The sequence below is a fragment of the Lolium perenne genome, chromosome 4 (assembly GCF_019359855.2).
Source record: "Lolium perenne isolate Kyuss_39 chromosome 4, Kyuss_2.0, whole genome shotgun sequence".
Classification (NCBI taxonomy): domain Eukaryota; kingdom Viridiplantae; phylum Streptophyta; class Magnoliopsida; order Poales; family Poaceae; genus Lolium; species Lolium perenne.
The window spans coordinates 175,925,096-175,937,640 of NC_067247.2; positions in this window are offsets into that span (position 1 = coordinate 175,925,096).

The following is a 12,545-nucleotide window of genomic DNA, read 5'->3' on the forward strand; positions in this document are numbered from 1 at the left end:
CAAGCATCATCAATAGATTTTTCATTTTCATGTATATAGGATTCAATTTTTTGTGTAAGCATAAAATTAGTATGCTTCTCATCTTTTAGCTCATGCTCGAGGAGAGTGAATCTCGTTTCCCCATTTTCAACATGGGACTCCAACTCCACTATGGTTTCCCTATATTTATTCAAGGTATCCATAGAGTGTTCGAGATTAGCACGAGCTTCTTTATTACCATGAAGAGAAGCATATATCGTTGCCATATTATGCACCAAGGTATTATATTCTTCATCATTATCATCATCATCACTCTCATCATTAGAGGAAGTGTTAGGAGTCAAAGTAGGAGATACCTTTGATCCATTTGCCATAAGGCACATGTGCATACCGGAGGATGAAGATGAAGATATTCTTGAATCCTCATTTGAAAACACGTCTTGATCCATAGAGTGTTCGGTTTCCTCTACATTGTTAGTCAACAAACAACTAGAGGAAATATAAGCATTTTGATTATGGGAGCAAGACAAGGTAAGCATATCATCATGAGATCTATGTAAGCAATTTACACATGATATGCAAGGACTATCAACACAAGCATGTAGGTTATTTTCAATGCTAGATGTGTTTAAGTCCAAAGAGGAAGCATTACAATGGGATAGAGATGAAGAATCATCACTATTGAGCACAATATCAACATTGCAATTCTCCTCACCACTCACCATATCATTACCTCGTGTCTTGCTACACGTTGGTGAAGTGGAAGAAGATGATAACTCATCACGACCGGAGGTGGAAGCAACTTGGAGCTCTTCATGATGTGAAGGGGAAGAGAGCTCCTCGGAGTCACCACCGACCAATTGAGAAGTGGATCCACCAAACATTTCCTTAAGCTTGATCCACGTCTCATGAGACGATTTTCGCTTTATATATATCAAGAACCTACGAAAATCGGGTCTCAAGGAGAATAAAAGCTCATTAGATACTTGAGCTTCAAGATGTAAGTTTTTCTCATCCTCTAAAGATAGATTTTGAGAATCCATCGGAGGAGAAAAACCGACATCTAGAAATTGCTGTATATGTGGACACAAGGTCCGAAGATTACAAAGTAAGCAATTTCGCCACAAAAGATAATTTGTGCCATTAAAGACAATTGTGTCATTGTGCACTATACTAGCCGACATCTTTACTCTCAAGGCGGTGAAGCCTTAAACAAGGAGAGACCTTGCTCTGATACCAATTGAAAGATCGAGATGTCGCCTAGAGGGGGGTGAATAGGCAATTAAAAACTCTTACGGATTTGTCTTGTAATAATGCGGAATTAAACTATCGTTTAGTTTACAAGCACAAACCCTAAATATGCTAAGCTCAACTAAGTGTAACAATTGCAACTAGATCTAAGCAAGATAGGCACAAGATATATGTAGCACAAGTGATAGCAAGATATATGTACTTCAAGCACGATGGCTATCACAAGGAAAGAGAGCTCGGGTATAGAAATAACCGAGGCACGCGGAGACGAGGATGTATTCCCGTGTTCCCTTCCTTTGCAAGAAGGTACGTCACGTTTGGAGGAGTGGAGGTCCCACGAAGGATTCCCCGCGCCACGAAGGCTCACCCTATTCTCCGAACCACACCCACGAAGGATAATGGCCCTTTCCTTATGGTTAGCTTTTCCTCCGCTCCGGAGATGGCAAGCTCCACAACCACTTCACAAGCTCCACGAAGGAGAAGCCCGGGCCCCTTCAGAATCTTCCACGAAGAGATCACCGGGACACCAACCAAGCCAACTAGGAGGTCACCCTCCAAGAGTAACAAGCTCACGGTCTCTCACTCGAACAAATCGTGGTGGAGAGCTCAACACTATGCAATGATGCAAAGCAAGAACACTAGAGGTGTTCAAGTCCTTCACACTCAAATCCCACCAAAGCAACGAATGCTAGGATGAGATTGGAGAGGAAGAACAAAGGGGAAAGTCAACCAAAGACTCCAAGATCTAGATCCCAATAGATTCCCTCACTTAGAGGAGAAATGGTTTGGTGGAAGTGTAGATCTAGATCTTCTCTCTCAAATCCTCAAGAATGAGAAAGAATGGTTGGAGGAATCAAAGGGGAGAGCAAGTTCTTCAAAATGGAACAATGGAGGTGAGAGAATGGGAAGAACTAACTAGCTCAAGGTGGAAGAAGGGTCTATTTATAGCTAGGAGCAAATAAAACCATTGGGGGGAAAAAGACAAGAGAAAGGCAAGAAAAACGGGCAGAAAAAAACTGCCCAGCCGGCTGCCAGGCCGGCCGACCGGCCCAGGCGCTGAGGAGCCCAGCAGGGGATCCGGTCGGGCCGGCCCAGCAACCGGGCAGGGCGACGCGCCGCACAGGGCAGCGAATCCCCCGAGCGCGCGGGGCGCTGGGCCGCGTGGGCCATCCCGGCGATGAGGCGGCCCGGTGGGGCGCCCGGTCGGGCCGGGGAGGAGCCGGGCTAGGGAGATGTGGGCCGGCGCCTGGCCTGGTTGGCGCCCGGTCCGGTTGGCGCCCGGTCCAGGCCGGCTGGGCCGGCGCATGGCCTGGCAGGCCGGGCGGCCGACCGGCAGCCCCTCCTCCTCTTTTTCTTTTTTCCTTTTATATTTTCTCCTTTTCCTTTTTCTTTAATAACGAATGCTCCCGAACTCCGATTCGAGTGAAACCAATTTTGTTTGGAAGATAACAACAAATGCTATCCAATAGAAAGTGCAAACACAAGAAACTGTAGGAGGGGATTTTATCATGAATATAAAAGGGTAGAACCTTATATCATGAATAACCGGTAAAATCACCCAACCTCGAAAACGCAATAGAAGATGCATGCGAACTCCGTTTTCGATGAACTTGGGCTTGTTGTAAAGCTAGCAACAAGCTCAAGAACCTCACACAGAGAAACACCAAGAAGCAATAAGGATATGCAAAGTATGCAAAGGATTGAGCTCTCTAAGACGATGTGATCAAGTTACTCAACCGAAAGCCCCTCTTAATAGTGCGGCTATCTATCCTATAATCCGGTCTCCCAACATCCACCTTGAGACCGGTAAAAGGAAAACCTAGCAAGGCCATACCTTTGCCTTGCGCATCCCGCTAGATCTTGATGATAACTCTTCGAGCTTCACTCAAGCCGGAATGCCTCACTTGACCAATGTTGCTTCGTGAAGACTCACAAATGCTCCCCCATACACTATGATGGGAAAGCTCCATTGATGCACATCTTCACTAGTCCATTATCACCAAATGGACGGCAAGCTTCAAGCATGTGATTCACTTGAGATGCTCATCTTGAACTTGCCCAACTCAACCTTGTATCTTCACATACTCACTTAAGATGGAGCATGGCTAATATTGAGTTCCACATAAGAACTCCATCTTCATTTCTTCTTCTTGATCATATCACATATATATATATCTTCATACCGATGATCTTGATGCCAATACACAAGGTATACCTTTATCTTCATGGCATCCATACTTGAATCCAACACATGGAGTACAAGTAGTACCTATGGAATATTCCTTCATATAAACTCAATGAAAACATTAGTCCATAGGGGTTGTCATTAATTACCAAAACCACACATAGGGGCAATGTACCCTTACACTTTCTTGTAAATACAGGCCTCTCCATGACACTGTATAAACCCGAAGTCTTTGATCACCTTATCAAAGCGTCGGTGTCAACTTCTTGATGCTTGCTTCAGTCCATAAATTGAACGCTGAAGTTTGCACACCTTGTCAGCATTTTTAGGATCAACAAAACCTTTGGGTTGTACCATATACAACTCTTCCTCAATGTCTCCATTAAGGAACGCCGTTTTGACATCCATCTGTCAAATCTCATAATCGAAAAATGCAGCTATTGCTAACAAAATCCTCACAGATTTTAGCTTCGCTACAGGTGAGAAAGTCTCATCGTAGTCAACACCTTGAATTTGTCGGAAACCCTTTGCGACAAGTTGAGCTTTATAGACAGTAATATTACCATCAGCATCTGTTTTTCTTTTGAAGATCCATTTATTTTCGACAGCCTTGCGGCTATCAGGTAAGTCTACCAAAGTCCACACTTTATTATCATACATGGATCCCATTTCGGATTTCATGGCTTCTTGCCATTTGTTGGAATCTGGGCTCATCATCGCTTCTTCATACGTCGCAGGGTCTTCATCATTGTTGTCCACAATCATGACATTTAGACAAGGATCATACCAATCAGGAGTGGCACGTTCCCTTGTTGATCTACGAGGTTCAGTAGCTATCTCATCTGAAGTTTCATGATCATTATCATTAGCTTCCTCTGTTACCGGTGCAGGCGGTACAGGAACAACTTCCGGCACTGCGCTACTCTGATCAACGAGAGAAGATCCAGTAATCACGTCGAGTTCTACTTTTCTTCCAGTCACTTCTTTAGTGAGAAATTCTTTCTGAAGAAAGGTTCCGCTCTTAGCAACAAAGATTTTGCCTTCAGATCTGTGATAGAAAGTGTACCCTATAGTTTCCTTAGGGTATCCTATGAAGATGCATTTCTCCGCTTTGGGTTCTAGCTTGTCCGGTTGTAACTTTTTTACATAGGCTTCGCAACCCCAAACTTTAAGGAACGACAGCTTAGGTTTCTTATTAAACCATAATTCATACGGTGTCGTTTCAACGGATTTAGATGGTGCCCTATTTAAAGTGAATGCAGTTGTCTCTAATGCATAACTCCAAAATGATAACGGCAAGTCAGTAAGAGACATCATAGAACGAACCATATCTAAGAGAGTTCGATTACGACGTTCGGACACACCGTTTCATTGCGGTGTTCCTGGCGGTGTCAATTGTGAAAGTATTCCGCATTTCTTTAAATGCATGCTAAACTCATAACTCAGATATTCACCTCCGCGATCAGATCGTAGAAATTTAATCTTCTTGTTATGTTGATTTTCTACTTCACTTTGGAATTCCTTAAACTTCTCGAAAGTTTCGGATTTGTGTTTCATGAAATAGATATACCCATATCTACTCAGATCATCTGTGAAGGTTAGAACATAACGATAACCACCGCGCGAGGTTGCACTCATTGGTCCGCACACATCGGTATGTATGATTTCCAATAGGTCTATAGCTCGCTCCATAATACCAGAGAATGGAGTCTTAGTCATTTTTCCCATTAGACATGCTTCGCATCTATCAAGTGACTCAAAGTCAAGTGATTCAAGTAATCCATCAGTATGGAGTTTCTTCATGCGTTTCACTCCAATATGACAAAGACGACAGTGCCACATATAAGTAGAATTATCATTCAATTTAATTCGCTTAGCATCAATGTTATGAATATGTGTATCACTACTATCTAGATCTAACAGAAATAAATCATTCTTTTCAGGTGCTCGACCACAAAAGATATTATTCATAAAAATAGAACAACCATTATTCTTAGACTTGAATGAATAACCGTCTTGCATTAAACAAGATCCAGATATAATGTTCATGCTCAACGAGGGTACAAAATAACAATTATTGAGGTTTAAAACTAATCCCGAAGGTAGATGTAGAGGGAGTGTGCCGACAGCGATCACATTGACTTTGGATCCATTTCCAACGCGCATCGTCACTTTGATACGTCTCCGATGTATCGATAATTTCTTATGTTCCATGCCACATTATTGATGTTATCTACATGTTTTATGCACACTTTATGTCATATTTGTGCATTTTCTGGAACTAACCTATTAACAAGATGCCGAAGTGCCGATTCTTTGTTTCTGCTGTTTTTGGTTTCAGAAATCCTAGTAAGGAAATATTCTCGGAATTGGACGAAATCAAAGCCTGTGGGCCTATTTTTCCACGAAGCTTCCAGAAGTCCGAAGGAGAGACGAAGAGGGGCCACGAGGGGCCACACCCTAGGGCGCGCGGCCCCCTTGGCCGCGCGGCCCTGTGGTGTGGGGCCCCCGTGCCGCCTCTTGACCTGCCCTTCCGCCTACAAATAGCCTCCGTGACGAAACCCCCAGTACCGAGAGCCACGATACGGAAAACCTTCCAGAGACGCCGCCAACGCCGATCCCATCTCGGGGGATCCAGGAGATCGCCTCCGGCACCCTACCGGAGAGGGGAATCATCTCCCGGAGGACTCTACGCCGCCATGGTCGCCTCCGGAGTGATGTGTGAGTAGTCTACCCCTGGACTATGGGTCCATAGCAGTAGCTAGATGGTTGTCTTCTCCCCATTGTGCTATCATTGTCGGATCTTGTGAGCTGCCTAACATGATCAAGATCATCTATCTGTAATTCTATATGTTGCGTTTGTTGGGATCCGATGAATAGAGAATACTTGTTATGTTGATTATCAAAGTTATATCTATGTGTTGTTTATGATCTTGCATGCTCTCCGTTATTAGTAGATGCTCTGGCCAAGTTGATGCTAGTAACTCCAAGAGGGAGTATTTATGCTCGATAGTGGGTTCATGTCTCCGTGAATCTGGAGGGGTGACAAGAACCTCTAAGGTTATGGATGTGCTGTTGCCACTAGGGATAAAACATTAGTGCTATGTTCAAGGATGTAGTCACTAGTTACATTACGCGCAATACTTAATGCAATTGTCTGTTGTTAGCAACTTAATACTGGAGGGGGTTCGGATGATAACCTGAAGGTGGACTTTTTAGGCATAGATGCAGTTGGATGGCGGTCTATGTACTTTGTCGTAATGCCCAATTAAATCTCACTATACTCATCATGATATGTATGTGCATGGTCATGCTCTCTTTATTTGTCAATTGCCCAACTGTAATTTGTTCACCCAACATGCTGTTTGTCTTATGGGAGAGACACCTCTAGTGAACTGTGGACCCCGGTCCAATTCTCTTTACTGAAATACAATCTACTGCAATACTTGTTCTACTGTTTTCTGCAAACAATCATCTTCCACACAATACGGTTAATCCTTTGTTACAGCAAGCCGGTGAGATTGACAACCTCACTGTTTCGTTGGGGCAAAGTACTTTGGTTGTGTTGTGCAGGTTCCACGTTGGCGCCGGAATCCCTGGTGTTGCGCCGCACTACATCCCGCCGCCATCAACCTTCAACGTGCTTCTTGGCTCCTCCTGGTTCGATAAACCTTGGTTTCTTTCTGAGGGAAAACTTGCTGCTGTGCGCATCATACCTTCCTCTTGGGGTTGCCCAACGAACGTGTGAAATACACGCCATCAAGCATATTTTCTGGCGCCGTTGCCGGGGAGATCAAGACACGCTGCAAGGGGAGTCTCCACTTCTCAATCTCTTTACTTTGTTTTTGTCTTGCTTAGTTTTATTTACTACTTTGTTTGCTGCACTAAATCAAAATACAAAAAAATTAGTTGCTAGTTTTACTTTACTTGTTATCTTGTTTGCTATATCAAAAACACAAAAAAAAATTAGTTTACTTACATTTACTTTATCTAGTTTGCTTTATTTACTACTACTAAAATGAGTAATCCTGAAGTTGAAGTTCGTACGTTTAAGCAACGAGGGGGAGAATGTTTGAGAGATGCTTGGTATAGAATTAGCGATGCCCATAATAGATGCACTAAGAAGCACTCCACCATTATTCTACTCAGGAATTTTTATGTTGGTATCTCTAGCTGGAATAGATATGTTCTTGATAGTCTCGCAAAAGGCGACTTCCTAAGTACTCCTGCATTAGAAGCTAGTTGCATTATTGAGAGTTTATTTGGAATACCCCCTGTTGATAAAGTTAAAACTGAAATCTCTCTTGAAGATGTTATGAAAAAATTGGAAACCATAGAGAAAAATTCTCCAAGTATTGAAGCTAAATTGGAAATATTACTTGATAAAACTGATGAACTTGATAAATCCTTAGGAGGAATTGATGAAAGAATTAGTGTCCTAGGAACTAGTGCTGTCCATGATGATCAAATCAATAGGATTGACGAACTTGAAAAAGCTATGGGAACCTTGGGTTCAACATTTTCTTCTCTTAAATATAAGGAGAAAGCTTACGTGGGTAAGGAGCAAAAGTTTATGTATGTCTCTAAAGTGCCTAGACCAAAGAAGTATTATTATAGGCCTAAAATTGACAAAGCCCTTATTACCACTATGGATGGGGGAGCTCATGATAACGATGCACCACCCTTCGATAATACTTGATACACACTTTCTGCGCCTAGCTGAAAGGCGTTAAAGAAAAGCGCTTATGGGAGACAACCCATGTTTTTACCTACAGTACTTTGTTTTTATTTTGTGTCTTGGAAGTTGTTTACTACTGTAGCAACCTCTCCTTATCTTAGTTTTGTGTTTTGTTGTGCCAAGTTAAGCCGTTGATAGAAAAGTAAGTACTAGATTTGGATTACTGCACAGTTCCAGATTTCTTTGCTGTCACGAATCTGGGTCCACCTCCCTGTAGGTAGCTCAGAAAATTAAGCCAATTTACGTGCATGATCCGCAGATATGTACGCAACTTTCATTCAATTTGAGCATTTTCATTTGAGCAAGTCTGGTGCCATTTTAAAATTCGTCAATACGAACTGTTCTGTTTTGACAGATTCTGCCTTTTATTTCGCATTGCCTCTTTTGCTATGTTGGATGAATTTCTTTGATCCACTAATGTCCAGTGGCATTATGCAATGTCCAGAAGTGTTAAGAATGATTGTGTCACCTCTGAATATGTCAATTTATATTGTGCACTAACCCTCTAATGAGTTGTTTCGAGTTTGGTGTGGAGGAAGTTTTCAAGGATCAAGAGAGGAGTATGATGCAACATGATCAAGGAGAGTGAAAGCTCTAAGCTTGGGGATGCCCCGGTGGTTCACCCCTGCATATATCAAGAAGACTCAAGCGTCTAAGCTTGGGGATGCCCAAGGCATCCCCTTCTTCATCGACAACATTATCAGGTTCCTCCCCTGAAACTATATTTTTATTCCATCACATCTTATGTGCTTTTTCTTGGAGCGTCGGTTTGTTTTTGTTTTTGTTTTGTTTGAATAAAATGGATCCTAGCATTCACTTTATGGGAGAGAGACACGCTCCGCTGTAGCATATGGACAAGTATGTCCTTGGTTTCTACTCATAGTATTCATGGCGAAGTTTCTCCTTCGTTAAATTGTTATATGGTTGGAATTGGAAAATGATACATGTAGTAATTGCTATAAATGTCTTGGGTAATGTGATACTTGGCAATTGTTGTGCTCATGTTTAAGCTCTTGCATCATATGCTTTGCACCCATTAATGAAGAAATACATAGAGCATGCTAAAATTTGGTTTGCATATTTGGTTTCTCTAAGGTCTAGATAATTTCTAGTATTGAGTTTGAACAACAAGGAAGACGGTGTAGAGTCTTATAATGTTTTCAATATGTCTTTTATGTGAGTTTTGCTGCACCGGTTCATCCTTGTGTTTGTTTCAAATAAGCCTTGCTAGCCTAAGCCTTGTATCGAGAGGGAATACTTCTCATGCATCCAAAATACTTGAGCCAACCACTATGCCATTTGTGTCCACCATACCTACCTACTACATGGTATTTTCCGCCATTCCAAAGTAAATTGCTTGAGTGCTACCTTTAAAATTCCATCATCACCTTTGCAATATATAGCTCATGGGACAAATAGCTTAAAAACTATTGTGGTATTGAATATGTAATTATGCACTTTATCTCTTATTAAGTTGCTTGTTGTGCGATAACCATGCTTACTGGGGACGCCATCAACTATTCATTGTTGAATTTCATGTGAGTTGCTATGCATGTTCGTCTTGTCTGAAGTAAGGGCGATCTACACTGAGTTGAATGGTTTGAGCATGCATATTGTTAGAGAAGAACATTGGGCCGCTAACTAAAGCCATGATCCATGGTGGAAGTTTCAGTTTTGGACAAACATCCTCAAATCTCTAATGAGAAAAGAATTAATTGTTGTTGAATGCTTAAAGCATTAAAAGAGGAGTCCATTATCTGTTGTCTATGTTGTCCCGGTATGGATGTCTAAGTTGAGAATAATCAAAAGCGAGAAATCCAAATGCGAGCTTTCTCCTTAGACCTTTGTACAGGCGGCATAGAGGTACCCCTTTGTGATACTTGGTTAAAGCATATATATTGCGGTGATAATCCAGGTAGTCCAAGCTAATTAGGACAAGGTGCGGGCACTATTGGTACACTATGCATGAGGCTTGCAACTTATAAGATATAATTTACATGATGCATATGCTTTATTACTACCGTTGACAAAATTGTTTCTTGTTTTCAAAATCAAAGCTCTAGCACAAATATAGCAATCGATGCTTTTCCTCTATGAGGACAATTCTTTTACTTTCAATGTTGAGTCAGTTCACCTATTTCTCTCCACCTCAAGAAGCAAACACTTGTGTGAACTGTGCATTGATTCCTACATACTTGCTTATTGCACTTATTATATTACTCTATGTTGACAATATCCATGAGATATACATGTTACAAGTTGAAAGCAACCGCTGAAACTTAATCTTCTTTTGTGTTGCTTCAATGCCTTTACTTTGAATTATTGCTTTATGAGTTAACTCTTATGCAAGACTTATTGATGCTTGTCTTGAAGTGCTATTCATGAAAAGTCTTTGCTTTATGATTCACTTGTTTACTCATGTCATATACATTGTTTTGATCGCTGCATTCACTACATATGCTTTACAAATAGTATGATCAAGATTATGATGGCATGTCACTCCAGACATTATCTGTGTTATCGTTTTACCTGCTCGGGACGAGCAGAACTAAGCTTGGGGATGCTGATACGTCTCCGACGTATCGATAATTTCTTATGTTCCATGCCACATTATTGATGTTATCTACATGTTTTATGCACACTTTATGTCATATTTGTGCATTTTCTGGAACTAACCTATTAACAAGATGCCGAAGTGCGATTCTTTGTTTCTGCTGTTTTGGTTTCAGAAATCCTAGTAAGGAAATATTCTCGGAATTGGACGAAATCAAAGCCCAGGGCCTATTTTTCCACGAAGCTTCCGAAGTCTCGAAGGAGAGACGAAGAGGGGCCACGGAGGGGCCACACCCTAGGGCGGCGCGGCCCCCCTTGGCCGCGCGGCCCTGTGGTGTGGGGCCCCCGTGCCGCCTCTTGACCTGCCCTTCCGCCTACAAATAGCCTCCGTGACGAAACCCCCAGTACCGAGAGCCACGATACGGAAAACCTTCCAGAGACGCCGCCAACGCCGATCCCATCTCGGGGGATCCAGGAGATCACCTCCGGCACCCTGCCGGAGAGGGGAATCATCTCCCGGAGGACTCTACGCCGCCATGGTCGCCTCCGGAGTGATGTGTGAGTAGTCTACCCCTGGACTATGGGTCCATAGCAGTAGCTAGATGGTTGTCTTCTCCCCATTGTGCTATCATTGTCGGATCTTGTGAGCTGCCTAACATGATCAAGATCATCTATCTGTAATTCTATATGTTGCGTTTGTTGGGATCCGATGAATAGAGAATACTTGTTATGTTGATTATCAAAGTTATATCTATGTGTTGTTTATGATCTTGCATGCTCTCCGTTATTAGTAGATGCTCTGGCCAAGTTGATGCTAGTAACTCCAAGAGGGAGTATTTATGCTCGATAGTGGGTTCATGTCTCCGTGAATCTGGAGGGGTGACAAGAACCTCTAAGGTTATGGATGTGCTGTTGCCACTAGGGATAAAACATTAGTGCTATGTTCAAGGATGTAGTCACTAGTTACATTACGCGCAATACTTAATGCAATTGTCTGTTGTTAGCAACTTAATACTGGAGGGGGTTCGGATGATAACCTGAAGGTGGACTTTTTAGGCATAGATGCAGTTGGATGGCGGTCTATGTACTTTGTCGTAATGCCCAATTAAATCTCACTATACTCATCATGATATGTATGTGCATGGTCATGCTCTCTTTATTTGTCAATTGCCCAACTGTAATTTGTTCACCCAACATGCTGTTTGTCTTATGGGAGAGACACCTCTAGTGAACTGTGGACCCCGGTCCAATTCTCTTTACTGAAATACAATCTACTGCAATACTTGTTCTACTGTTTTATGCAAACAATCATCTTCCACACAATACGGTTAATCCTTTGTTACAGCAAGCCGGTGAGATTGACAACCTCACTGTTTCGTTGGGGCAAAGTACTTTGGTTGTGTTGTGCAGGTTCCACGTTGGCGCCGGAATCCCTGGTGTTGCGCCGCACTACATCCCGCCGCCATCAACCTTCAACGTGCTTCTTGGCTCCTCCTGGTTCGATAAACCTTGGTTTCTTTCTGAGGGAAAACTTGCTGCTGTGCGCATCATACCTTCCTCTTGGGGTTGCCCAACGAACGTGTGAAATACACGCCATCACACTTCATCCTTCAATAGTCTTCGTTTATTCTTTAGTTCCTGTTTTGAGTTACAAATATGAGCAACCGAACCAGTATCAAATACCCAGGTACTAGTACGAGAACCACTAAGATAAACATCTATAACATGTATATCAGATATACCTTCTTTCTTCTTCTTGACAAGGCCGCTCTTCAAATCAGCCAAATACTTGGAGCAATTGCGTTTCCAGTGTCCCTTCTCCTTGCAGTAATAGCACTC